Below are 14,750 nucleotides of genomic sequence, written 5' to 3' on the forward strand. Positions count from 1 at the left end.
TTAGTTAGCATAAATTACCCCTGTTAGATCAGAATTAGGTTCACAATGAAATGCTAAAGGAAATGCTATAAGATATTACGATGGAAACATGAGAAAGTTCTATGGTATGATCAGGTTGGACTAGTAGTCAAGTGGATGAAACACTTTAAAAAAAGGAATACTTTGAATTACCAACTGTAAAAAATTAGTGACAGAAATAATGATACATCTACACAGGCTTGTACACAGGATCTATTTAGCTCAGCAAGCTGACATTGTTATTCAGCTGACATTGGGGAGGGGAAAACAGCAACAAAAACCTCACCATTATGCACGGAGGGTTGTAAAACACAAGACTGTACATGTGTCTATTTTTACACTCATACTCCCTCATTTTACACATTCTCACTATACTCACATTAATTCTACCAGGCAGCCTTTACATTTACATTTCGGTTTTCTCTAGGTCACTGTAAAGGAGCCCTTTTATTGAACAAGTATAATTATGACATTCGAATCTTATTGCTGTCTTCATTTTCTTCCTACGAAAATATGATTGTTTCATTTCTACAAAGCCATGTGTGTGAAATGAAGAGTGAACTATGGAATTTTCTATACTCAGAAAATAAATATTACATATAAGCTTTTCCCTCCACTTGGGAGTTGCCCAGAGCTAGGCAGAGCATCTACCCTGCCTGATCAGCTCAGGGTAGTGCTTGTCAGTGGAGTAAAAGCAAGACATTTAATTATTTCAACAAGAGAGGGTAGAAGCTTAGGATAAAAAGGAAATATTATTAACTGAGAAGGCAGTACTCCTCCTCCAGCAAAAGCTGGGCACCCTAATGAAAATATAAATAAATGAATTAGGTAAGAAATGCCAGCAGGCCTGAAAAGGCACTGTCATGTGACTGTCTAGCATTTATTTAGAGAAGTATAATCTTTTCTAACAAAATGAGTGGTAAAGGTAAAGGGACTGAGATTAGTGGGAAAAGAAACTGAGTCAAGACAAAGACTTAGGTTCTTTAAACAGGAGCTCTTTCCCATGTATGTGTTCTAAGGTGAGTTCTCATGGCCCTTCCCTTGTGGGACCTGGGCTGGAGTGTAATGAGAGAGACAGACGGCTTGCTCTAAATTCACAGGGAAGAAATACACTCCCTATTTCACATTAATTAGCAGGTGGTATTTTTCATGACTAGGTAGAAGTGTAATTGCTTTTTCCCCTTTCTTTTTTATTTTTAACCCTTTAAATACACTACCCGGCATCCTAGCAATTGTCAAATCTGTGTGTATGCCTGTGCATGCACGTGTGTGTGTGTGTGTGTGTGTGTGTGTGTGTGTGTGTGTGTAATTTACCAGCATATGAATGCTCTGGCAGTGACATCATACTTTGACCATACTCTCCACCATGAGCAATATACACAGAGAAGACTAATTAAGCAGAAAACTGATTTTTATAAATAATCTCTTTTTCTTTTTGCAAAGTAGGGTTGTTTAGAGTTACTGTGTGATCACACATTTGTAGCTTTATTCCTCGGATTGTAATGCTGAAACCAGGCTGTCATTAACACTTGCACTCTCTTCTTCCAAAGAAGCATTTTAATTAAAAGGCCATTGGTGGCAATGGTGAGGTGGGTTGGGGTGGAGAGAGCGAATTTTAGAATGTCAAGGTATCCCATAGCCACAAACACATCGTGCTATTTAAGTTATATCTTTACCCACTGCAGTTGGCAACTATCAGAATGCAGAGGAAGCCAGAAGGGGGATAAAAAAACGACATCTTTTAAAAAGAGTGAAAGGATTGATTTTTTACTTCAGTCACTTGAATGAGTGATTCTCTCCAGGGGGTGCAGGGAGGAGGCTTCTCTCTAAATGCTAGGAGTGTCTATGGATTTGAATAATGGATTAGGAAGTGCACAAACATCACGATTTTCAGATTTCTCCTGCTGAATCAGGACAGCTTGTCCAAAGCTTCAGGAAGAAAGCTATTCTTTACCTTGGAAACGCTGCGACAGGGGGCCCAAATAATGACATTGCAATAGGGAGCAAGTCCCTAAAGGCCAGTGTCATATGAGGCTGAGCTAGAATGATCAGAGGCAGTTAGCTATAGGTGGGTGGGCCTCTGAGCACTTTTCTGCTTGTCATTTTCTCTCCGTTAGGGCGGGTGTGTGTGGGGGCAAGGGACTGTGAATTCAGAATGCTTTAGGGAGAGCAGGTTGTGGGGGTTGGGGCGGAGGAGGGATTCTAGTTATTTTCTGACTAGTGTCTTTGATGGCACTGTCCCTAGAGACCACCGTGCTGCCAGCCTGTTACTCATCCCCGGAGTGAATATTACTTTAGGAGGGGTCCCCATTTATGTGGCATCTGTATTGAAGCCTAAGGCTCATTTCTAAAAAGAAGAAGAATGCTGTTCAAACTATAAGAATTGGAAATTGTGTTAAAATTCACCCCTGGATCTTAGGAAAGGATTACATAGTAGAAGTATGCTACAGGAGCTAATGTAAACAATCCAGGCTTTGGACACTTTCTCTGAAAGGGAAAAAAAGTGTTTTACCTTGAGAGATTATGGGAAAAGCTGTGAGGAAGGGTCGGCCTGCTGACAGGAAGAGGATAAGACGTTGAGTGGGAGGAGAAGCATAACCAAGTCATTTTTCTGGTCAGTGAACACCACCAAACAATTGCGAGGATGGAAGCAGACATCTCTCATCTTCTTCAAAACAAAAAACTGAGTGAGCAGCCATATGTGAGGCTATGTAAACAGGACACTTCTTCTGATCCCAGGAGTTAACAAAGACAGTGCCAAAAAAATGAGTCACTCAAGCATCGCCAAGGCTGAGGTTGGGGCTGAGTCATATGCGAATAAAATGTAACCTCACGTCCCTGCCTCCTCGTCCAGCTTCCCTGGATGGTGCCCGCAAAATGGACTTTTAGCTGCACCTCCTATGAACATTGGCTGTGTAGGTAAATAAGCCATAAAATTTAGGATTTTTGAAAAGGATTTTCTTAAAAGTAATTTTTCCCACTGAATTAGCCAAGTCAGCCACTCAGGCCTTCTTTTCTTTCTCCAGAGCTAACCAGGCTGGTGTCTAGATTGGGAGAAACTATACTCAAGTCTAAAGAAAGCACACTCCAAGGAGTCTTTGGTAATTAATGAATGGAATTATCCACATTCCCATCTGGCCAAATCACCACTATCAGGTGAGTAACAATCTGTGTACACAGCACACGTTTCCTCTGCTTCCTGAAGCAAGTCCTTGGGTCCCTGAAGAGTGCTCTTCAATCTCTGACCACGACATTTAATGCTGGCTTAGTCAGCCAACATGTCTAAGACAAGTCACTGACTATGACACAGTCACTTCCCTGAAAGAATTAATTGTCTTTTGGTAAGATAAATTAAGTAAACATATAACTTTCAAACACAGCAACAAAATAAAAGTGTTTATGAGAGAGAATCAAGGTGAGTATATAGACATAGATTTAGGCATCTCAAGGATAACTTTTTAAAATATAGATCTATATTGTTGGTCCAATTGTACAGGCCTCTAGTCACAAGATGAATAAGTTTTAGGGATCAAATGTGCACAATAGTGATTATAATTAATAATAATGTATACTTGGAAGTTGCTCAAAGAGTAGATCTTAAATTTTGTTACCACAAGAGTTGATTGTATGACCTTATAGAGGTGTTTGACAACATTATACTGGTAATCATATTGTAATATATAAGTGTATCAAATTAACATGTTATATACCTTCAACTTACCAATGGTTATATGTCAATTATATCTCAAAAAGCTGTAAAAATAAATAAATAATAAAAAATATGTAATATAGATAAATATATACACATTTATATGATATGTATAAATGTGTCTGTGTTTGTGCAGGTGGTCTAAAATGAATTTTAAAACTGAGATAGGATGCTCTCAAAGTCCTTCAAAATGTGTAATATTGAGACAGGTAGAAAGGAAAAAGGAAGATAACTCTAATCACAATGGAACACAGGTTAGTCTGAAGTGAAAAAAAATACTGTTTTTGACCTACAAGTAAGCACCATATAACCCACTTTAAAATATTTGTTTCATCTTATAACTCTCTGAAAACTTGGTACAGGGCAGTCTCTAGGATGACCAAGGTTACGCATGAGTAGAAGAGTCAAGATTTGCAACCAAATTATTTCCCAACTTCAAAGCCAACACTGTCTACACTGCACATATTAAATGAAGGCAGATACACTGAGAAATTGGAAGATTCTACTTTTCTCATTAATCAAAAGCATGAAGTTAAGTCAAATGGGTAAAAGATTTGCACATTATTAAAGAATTTCTGTGTGCATAAGATAAATATATAGGATCTCTGCTTGACTTCAAAGTTTAGCTACAATTTTTCAAACATGTAGTATCATTTGTTCTTTTGTTTTCAAAACTGAATAGTCAACAGCAACCAGGTTGAGTTCAATGAGAGTTGAATTGAGGCTAAAGAATCACCTCTTTCTGGAAGACTAATTATTTTCACATTCATCTCTATTTTATCCATTTAAGGAAACCTACTCTTTTATCACCTTCTTTCTTAATCTTTTTTTTTTCTTTAATTTGACGGCAAAATATGAATAAAGCATTTAAGTAAATGCAGATCCCATAGCCAAAGATGATGGTTCTGATCAAATTCTTCTGCTGGCTGGAAAAACAGCATCTGCATGTAACATTATTAAAGTTCATTTGGGAGTTGACTTATGGAAATCCCAATTCTGGATGCAAAAAGAAGCCTCAAGTTGTTGAGCAATGCATATGTAAAGAGCCAGGTCTAGGAATCCGTTGTTGATTATTATAAAATGGCTCCCTGCATTTTTAACACTCCGGAAATGTGGAGAATAATTTATTCTCTTTGAAAGGAGAATAATTTTGTATTAATTCACTAATATTTAAGATATTTTATTGAGAACATAACCATGAACAAAAACAAAAAATCCTTTCAAGTGCTTCTAGAAACCAAGCTTGAAAAACATATCTGTTATTTTTGAAATATGATGTATTATATATATATATATATATATATCATCAGAATGATCAGAATTTTGCATATTTGGTATGACATTTAAATTCCAAATTCTTGGTAGCCTATGTGGGATGTAGAGCTCCCCTGGAGCAATAATATAGGAGTAAGTTGCCTTGAGATAGTTGAGCTGGTGATAAGTAGAATTCCTTACACTGTATCAAAATTAGTCTAAAGAAATATGTACATATAGTTTTGTTGTGACTAAAACAAACTAGCATTCACAGTGAGAATGATCCAATTTATATGCTGTAATATTTTATATATTTTATGTTCTGAAGAATTATTATTACTAACAATGGCCTACATTTTGAATACCTAAGATCAGGAATAACTATCTATCTATCTACCTCCTTGTCATATTTTCAGAATGATACAGATGTAGTTATGTATATAAACATGTGTACAAGTATGAAATTTATTTCACAATCAAAAGTTGCAAGAGATATTATTATTTTGTTTTGTTTTTCTCAAAATCAAATTTAATTGCCTTAAAGCTTTCACAGTGACATACAGGAATTCCAATTTGAGTAATTTTGAGACTGTGTCTATCTACAGAAATTTTTTAAACATGGAGGAAGCTGAAGTCTTAATCCATAGAGGTTGTCATTTTTTAAATTGTGCCTATGACCGATAATGCTGTTGCCAACTGCCAGTCCTGGCCATTTGGCTCTTGAAAATTGCTGCTTCATGCTGTCTCTGAGATGACCCTCATACAAACTCCCCTATTGACCTGATATCCCACAGCCGTTTCCTTATCTGAGGTGCTGGGACATTTCAACAGTCTCTGTCACCCCATCATCGGTCTCCTCCCCCATCTAGGGAGGAGTTGGAACTTACTCTCTGGAAAGCAAACCTGAACCTCCCCTATTCAAAGCACTTCCTTCCCTCTATCCCCTTTATCTTCCCCCATCTTGGCCTTTAGAGACATAACATTTTTATTAACTTCCTCTACAATATATGGAATTTTCTTACCATATAAGTTTTAAAAGTTTATTTCTCGCTAACCGAATTTTGAAAAATGTTTCAGGCAGTTTACTCCATTCAAAAATGCCATACGAGTTATGAATATGCATTAGGTGAACATGCATCTGAACATGCAAAGCTTAAAGGACTGACCTCCAAAATCTATTTTAAGCTATGTTGAACCAAGCAAATAAATTTGACTCTAATCATTTAAAACAATTATTTAATCAGCAATCACACTTTAGTTAGCTGAGTGCCTTTTAAGCTCTCCTCTCATTTTTCCCTCTCTGGCCAAAGGGATCAGGAGCTGAACAAGCTGGTATGATATGTTCTTTTTGAAACGACTGCTTTTACCATTGAATTGGCCAGATGATTAATTTAAAAATTAAACTGTTTGGTCAGATACACATATCCCTTTAAAGATCATTTGATACTGGATACCGAATATCAAAGACTCACAGTAGAGAAAAGGAAACGTGGTTGTTAAAATAGCCTTGTACAGTCGCTATAAACAGATTTTTTTAACACACAAACTGTACAGTGAGTACAGTGTTTAAATCCACAAAGATGCTTTAAATAGAGTATTTCTGTAATGTAACATCTTGTGTTTTCATATTTCCCATCATATTCAAAAATATTCTTCAACATAAAGAAAAAGTACAATATATTTGCATAGTAGGAATTAAGAGCTGAAAACACCAGAGACTATAAAGAAACTGGAATAATAAAATATAGTACTTTCTTATTTCTATATATTTTAAAAGTGAGTGTTTATACTTATAAATCATTATATACAGAATTACTATCAAATTTATGATGTCTTTAAAAATAGAGTAACAGTGTTTCCTGTAAATACTGGACTTGCAAGAATTAGGCTATGATTATTTTCTCAAGGACATGTAGATGTCAAAGTGATGTATATGCTTATGGATTATCCTTCATAGAGAGAGAAAAAAAACAAACAAAGTAATATAAGTAAAATAAATCTAGCAATCAGTGAAAAATTAATTAAGGCCTTGCTTATACATCTGTAGATAAGGAAACTGACTCTCATTTTTTTCAAGATTATCTTCTTTCTTAAATAATCACTTATAGAAATGATTAATCACTTATACTCATTTTAATTTTTATAATCAAGCTTGTATTTCATTCATGTTACACTTCCTTGAAGGAACAAGACAGTGTTGGGGGAAAGGAAAGAATGGTTTATGGTTTGCTTCGGGCAGCATTTTCTTCATTCATTCAATAAATATGTATTGTGTTAGTTTCTAAGAATATAGCTGAGAATAAGACAGGCACAGTCTAAGCTCTCATACAATCAATCCTAGGCCATTATTGCATTAATAACGATTATTCTTGAAAGTATATATAGACACAGTTTCTTGATTTTGAATTAACCATTTATTCTTTTTAAAGGTGGATACTAAAAACACATAAGTAAACAAACATTTTATTTCTAGCAGTAAACTTGGCTATAGTTTATATTAACTCTTTCACCACACATTACATGTGTCCTCTTGTTGCTGTAGTTCTATTATGCCTGGAAAGCTAAATGGATAATTCAAGCAAGAAAATTCAACAGCATTTGAAAAGGAATATTTTACAGTTAATGACGAGCCTTAGCTTATTTATGGTCTTCTCTTAAAGTTTGATTCAAACTGGTAATTTGCTTCTTGTATACTCTAATTGTATTATTTCAGAAATTCTGTCAATTTGTAACATTCCAAAAGTAGAAGAGAAATGGAAGTTGTTATAGTCAGTTATTGCTGCATAACAGACAAAAACAAACTTAATTGTATGAAATAAAAATCACTTTATTATGCTCATGTATTCTGTTGATTGGGAATTTAGAAAAAGCACAGCACAGAGGGCTTATCTCTGCTTGACAATGCCTGAGATCTCAGCTGAGAAGACTCAGAGACTTGAAGTGACTCGAAGGCCAGGATGGGAATCATGTAAGAACTCACCCACTCACAGGTCTAGACAATGATGTCAGCTGTGACTGAACCTGACTAAGGGCTGTCAGCCAGAATAGTTACATGTGGCTTTTCTATGTCACTTTTCTTCCTCTTAACAGCCTGGTGACTAGGTTCTAGGGGTGAGCTTCTTGGTAGAAACTGTATCACCTTATATGACTTAGTTATATAGTGTCACTTTTGTCATAGACATAGGCCTACAGAGATTCCATATTTTAATAGGAGGAGTATCAGTAGTACAATGTAAGAACATGGAGAGTGAGATAGCTTATTGTGGCCATGTTGGAAAGCTCAATCTACCACAGAGGCAACTGAAAATTAAAGACACATATTTCTCATCACATTTTTTGTTTATAAGCATTATGTTACACTATATTCTTTTATTCAGAACCAAAGGACTTTAATAGTAATAATGATATGTAGTATATATTAATATAATTATATAATACCTATAATATATTATATATAATAAATAAATATAACAAATACATATATAATAAATAAAATAATAATAACTATTGTTACTTTTTTATATAATGGCTATGAGAATTTCTCTAAACGTGTTTTTTATGACTCACTAATAGATTGAAAACCAATTTAGTAAATAGAAACTAAAGGACTAGTTAAGTGTCATGTTAGAATAAAATGGGAAATGTGAGAATGTTTTACACATAATAAGTATTGCTTCAAGAATTTTTTTATTTTAATTATCTATGTGTGTTATGTGTATGTGACTGGCTATGAATTAAATGTGTGTCTTCCCAATTTTCAGTCAAAAAAGTGTGAAAGCCACTTCCCTAAACTATAGCAAGGATTCTCTACATGAAATAGTAAATTAAGAACAAGAAAAACAAAACGGGATGATTAATTACATAAGATTGTTACTGATAAACTGGTTAAAATTAGGTTACTATTTGTCAATGAAAATTATTTTACTTTTAAAATAGATCAGATCCGTCCTTCTGCAGAAACCACTAATAGTGTCCATTGTTTGTTCAGATGCCTTAAGTTTTACTTATAAAAACCAAATGTTCTACATAGAAGTTATTGTTTCTCCTCTTCATCTCTGCGTAAGGGAAGGAGGTGAGGGAAAGATGAAAGCAGTTCTTTGAAAGTGGCTGAATCTCATTTAAAAAAAAAAAAAACTTTAAATGAATGGAGAACATAGTTCTTGTTTTATTTTTTCTGAAATACTCTATGAGTATTTATAAGTGGGGTCTTATGGTGAATTTTTGCACCTTGGCCCATAAATGGATCCTGTCTAGAAAATGAAGGATGAAGTGACATCAATGAATGCTACATAGAGTTGGTAGTGTCCCAGTAGTCTTCCACATGTAAAAGTGTGGTTCGAGCATCCTAAGTTTAAATTTGCTGCGTTAATAGTTGTCCTACAATTAGAAAAAATGTCCAGTAAACCAGAAGGCCATGACTGGAATATTAGATTGTTGGTGTTTGGAAATATGACATCAACTCTACCCTAGATTCCATTGAAATAGTGATTGATACTCACAAAAAGTACATATGAATTAGCTAGTGATGATTATTTATTCATGCCTCTATGTGGTTAACAAGTATATACTGACTGCTCGTTATATGCCAGGCGCCCTGATGGACCCAGGAAATGTGATGGTAAATTAAACAGTTAAATTCTTTATTCTCATAAAGTTGACATTGAAAAGCTCAATTACAGAGAATGACTGTGAAAAGCAATTCTACAATGTTTCAAGTGTTTTTTTTCTTATCTTCCATGCACATAAATTTTCCTATCCAATATATTTTGTATCAAGACCAATACTGCAGTTATATTGTAATAGGCTAAGAAGTTATATAAACACCTTTTTGCTTTTCTTTGTTGTTAAAAAGTATGAAGTAATTTAAGTGAAATGAATCAGTATCAGCAAAATATTAAACCTACGAACCAGAAATTTTAGCAAAAGGAAGTATCTATATTCTTTGGTTGTAAATCACCATTATAAAAATAACAACATTAAAATATCTCTGGGTCTTATTTCCTTTACTAAGGTCAGGTATCTTTTGTTATCGTTTAAAGTTTTTGTCCTTGTTTTGTTTTGTTTCATCTTCCTTTTAAAAGAGGAAATGTGGGGAGACTACCAGGTGTATCTTAGTCATGTTTAAACCAATTGTATAATTTGTATCAAGAGTGTTGTTCAATAGAATTTTGTTTTAAAAATTAACCTTAAGAATAAATTGCTTTTAGAGTTTGTGTACAAAATGGGGAGGAACAATATGCAGCAAAAAAATGTGTGTGTGTGTGTGTGTGTGTGTGTGTGTGTGTGTGTGTGTGTGTAGGGAGAGGTAGTAAGAGAGACACAGACAGAGAGAGACAAAGAGAATCCTGGGCTTAATTTTGAAGCTGTTATTACTATTGTTGCCATTCTTTCTTGGGGAGAAAAAAAGACACAGTACCAATCCTTCAATATTTGGGACTGAAAGCCATATTCAATTGATATTTTAGCCTCACTGATCTCGAGCACATCTATAGGAATGGTTAACGAACAGGGTGATCACACTTCCCAACTTGCCTTGAAGAGCTCTATTTTACATGCCAGTGTTCCCAGAGTAGTTATAAATTGTGTTTCTTATAATTCTCAAAACTGCCCTTATTTGTGCAGTAAATTCTGTGGTCATCTTACTAGTGAGGAACTGCGAAAGTTTTTTAAAAAGTTCAGTGTAAAATATTAAATTCTATTTGATTTTAGCTTTCGTATAAATAGAAGAAATCACTGACAATTAACAAAATAATACATGGCATCTGAATTTTAATCTTGCAAAGTGTTTCCTAAATCGAAACTCTAGATTGATGCAACTTGCATAATAACTAGTTATGTTTATTTTGATGAAAGCCAAGAACAGTGAGAGGAGAATCAATTGAGGCCAGATTTTTGGGATTGCTAGTCCTATGTGGATCAGTCCTATAATACAGCTCATATACGATGTCTTCCTAAACAAAATAAAACAAAACCCAAAGTGATGCTGCCGAATTTGAAAATCTTTCCAGTAGCAGGATGAGGCTGAATGATGACATGGTGAAGTTCGAGGAGTCGGGTCCATTGTTTTAATCCTTACTTTCCCCTTGTCTGGAAGTGGGGATTGGTAACTTGGAAAATCACTCACCTCCTTCGAGGCTCAGTTTTATCATCTGATGAGGTTGGGCTCCATCCAGAGTTTTCAAACTTTGTTGTTTGTGTGGGAGACAGGGAGGGGAAGTCAGTCAGAATATCCAGAAGCTCTTTCCTCTAACTGTATCTCAGGAGAAACACCAAGGGGGAGAGGGGAAGGGCAGCATGGAAAAGATAAAAGTGAACTACTGTACTCAGTTTGAAAGGAAAACAGGGACCCAGAGCTCTGTCAGTTGGACTTCTTATCTTCTATTATAATGGGCAAGAGCTCTGAGGAACACAAACTTTTAAAAATGCTATAAAAGATGATTGCTCAGGTGCTTTTTTCATCAAAAATTCATAGGCTCAGAGATTTCACTCAATGCTGGCACTAAAGGTGTTTTGCTGTGTTTTTCACTCATCATTTCAAAACAGTGATAGGAAATTAACAATTCTGCAGTGATTAATAACAATGAGGCTGAAGGCTCTATCTTTTAAAGTACCTCTTTTTTCCAACTCACAGCAACCATGAGTGGCTGACAGGGAAAATGTGATTATTTCTGCTTTAGAGATGAAGAAACTGAGAGTCAAAAATGTTAACAAACATGTGCGAAGATAGATAACTGCTAAGAGGTGAATGTGATTCATATTGCTTCACTAGCAATCGCACCATATTTTCTATTCAAAAGGATAAAATAATGAAGGTGATTGTTTTATTTATGGACCTTAAAGATGTGAAGTTAAATATCTTCTCGTTTAGAAACAGGGTGAGTTTTCTAAACCACAAAATCAGTGACAAAGAAGAAAATTCGTGGGACTTTTAAATTTTTCTCATGTAGAAAAAGTAACCTAAGGAAGAAAGTGTCATTTGTTGCTAATCCAGTAGATAGGCGGTCATAAGGAGAAGTATATTACTATGGAATTCAGTATTAAGACTGTATTACAAAAGATAAAGGGACGAATAACAGTAACGATGGCAGTGGTTGCTCAGTGCGTTGCCCCCTTTAATGTCCCTGCTTTTAAGGAAATGTAATTCACCAAAGGAAATACTATTATACACTCCTGTGATAGGGGGTGAATGTGGGAGAAAGTGAAGGCAGAATTAGTACTGAAGTGGAAAAAGCAATGCATTGCAGGACAGAAGGCTTAGGTTAAGTATATTTTGCCACAGAGTAGCTTTATAATATGAAGTAGATATCTCTCCATTATTTTAAGTCTCGATTTCCTTATCCAGAATCAGAGAGTGTTGGACTTAAAATTCTTAGTTTCCCTACAACAATGCTACCCTGAACAAGCCTGATCCCATCCGATCTCAGAAGCTAAGCAGGGATGGGCCTGGTTAGTACTGGGATGAGAGACCTCAGTTCCCTGTTAGCACAAATATTTTCTCATTTTAGAGTCCCTTTTAAGTTAATATGACTATCAATATTACTTAAGAGGTCCAAGATGGGAAAGCCAAGACGTTTCACCCATACTGTAGAGCCACCTATCTGGAAAAAAGAAAAATAAATCCATTTCCTTGCATGTAATATTGGTTATCTCCATGTCAAGCTTAAGATGCATGGTTTGTCTAGAAATTATTCTCACACCTCATTGCACTTGTGCCTGTCAGTACTCTTGGTGGCAAATGACAGAAAACACAACTCAAAACAATGTAATTAATAAAGGGAAACTATTGGCTTATGTAATAAAAACCGTCAAAGGCACATAAGACTTGAGGTGGAAACTCAAAAGGTATCATAAAAACATAGTCTCTACTTTTGACTCCACTTATCTCTACATTGCATTTATTTTCAAGTTACACAAGGTGTTAACATGGCTGTCAAAATCTTCAGGCATGAGTTATTCCAGATTCGGATTCCCTAAAATTGTTCTAATATCTCTAATAAAACTCCCGAGATTCACATAGATTGGAACATTTTGGCTTTATTCATCCTTTAATCAGTTATTATTGTCTGGGGGATGAAGTACCCTAACTGGCCAGGCCTACTACAGAGGCAAATGTTAATGCCCATGGACTTGACTGTTACTGATCTAGCATACGTCAGACCCTCAAATTTTCTTGAAACTGCAATAGCACTCTCCATAAATAAAGTATTTTCCAGCTTCATTTTTCTCCATAGTACTGGCCACTACCTGATATACTTACTTGTACATATTTGTTTGTTTATTGCATATTCCTCCTCAACTAGATTGAAAACAGGCTGCATGAGAGTAAGGATTTTTATCCTCTGATCTGGAAAAGTGCATGACATTTAAGAGAGCTCATTAATGAATAGCACTGTGAGAAACATATGTTATTATTCACCTTTTATAGATAAGAAAAAAAAACCGAGGCACAGAAATAAATGTTAACGTGTCTGAAATCATAGATCTATTAAGTAGCAGAGCTGGAATTCACACCAAGGAGTCTGACTCTGGAGATCATACACTTGGTTGTTACACTAGTCACCAGAAGAACTTGTTTATCGTTGTTGTTGGTAGCATTCTGAAATTATCAGTGACGTAGAGACTCTGAATATCAGGTTTCCTCACCAAAATGAGATCCTAATGCAGAAGATTATGTCATTTCGATAAAAGAACAATCCAACCTCCCTGAAAATTAGTTCAAATACCAGCTATGTTTGCACATCATAGTTAAGTGAATGTTTCAGCTAAATAAGTATCATTAACTTTCACCTGATTGAGCTCAGACACCCCTAGGTAACTTTCTCAAACTTCTTCCATTCATAGATGACACAGCTGGGTAGAAATTAGTCTCTAAAAATACTTTCACACAACCGGCTTGTTTTCTAGTCACTGTCTGCTTATGTTATGCTCATTCCATCTGTCAATAGATGTGAGTCACACATTCGACCTTTCAGCTTCACTTGCGCACATAAATTTCTTCCAATTTCCTGTGAAACAAACACTTTTAACTCTTTAGGGTTTAGTAATTTGTACACAGGTCATTCAGGGATGATTCAAAGAACAAAGTAAGCCCTTGTCTATGTGACAAATTTGGCTTGAGACCTTTATTACAGAAATAGATTTTCTTTTGCTGTTTGACTAATAAATGTAGGTCAATATATAGAGACAGATATGTATATTTGTATTTCAATATATTTCTATGTACATATAACCAAGCTTTCCAGTGGCTTTCCACAATGTAGGATATCTAGATGCAAACCACTTTAAAGAAGGCACATGCATTCACTAACAAATTCCTGCTAACTCTCCCTAAGTATATATAGTTTGCCCTTTCACAATTCATAGGAAAGAAGAAAGTTGAAGTAAGAAAGCAAAGTTGATCCCTCTCTAATATCTACCTGTCATCATGACTGACTGTTTTATCAAATTGGTCTAATCTTTTTTTTCTTTCTTTTTTTTTTTGATTCTGGCTCTACACAATAAAGAATCCAAATCAGAAGGATATGTTGGCAGAAATACATTTCTGTTTTCAGAAATTTTATTTGACTGAGTTTAAATCAAAACTAGCTCCTTGATTTAACAAAACCCACAAAACTCTTCCCAAAGCCTTTTATGATAACAAGCACACAAACACTGAATAACACAATGACAAAATCAACAAAGGTAGCAAAAAAAACAGTGTTCTCATCTCAAAAGATAGTCTTACCCTGAACAAAAGAGAAATAACAAGACCCTTTTCTTCTTTTTCCTC

At 35.2% G+C, this 14,750-nt stretch overlaps 1 long non-coding RNA gene across 2 annotated transcripts in view; it reads left to right on the top strand.

Moving 5' to 3' along the window:
- Positions 1-14,750, top strand: part of LOC118602771 — a 594,064-nt gene that overhangs the window by 423,948 nt on the left and 155,366 nt on the right. For both annotated transcript variants that reach the window (XR_004950748.1, XR_004950749.1), the window contains one exon: positions 3,045-3,174. This is a non-coding gene — a long non-coding RNA (uncharacterized LOC118602771). The remainder of the gene's footprint in view (positions 1-3,044; positions 3,175-14,750) is intronic.

The sequence above is a fragment of the Rousettus aegyptiacus genome, unplaced genomic scaffold (genome assembly GCF_014176215.1).
Source record: "Rousettus aegyptiacus isolate mRouAeg1 unplaced genomic scaffold, mRouAeg1.p scaffold_m13_p_5, whole genome shotgun sequence".
NCBI classification, from domain to species: Eukaryota; Metazoa; Chordata; class Mammalia; order Chiroptera; family Pteropodidae; genus Rousettus; species Rousettus aegyptiacus.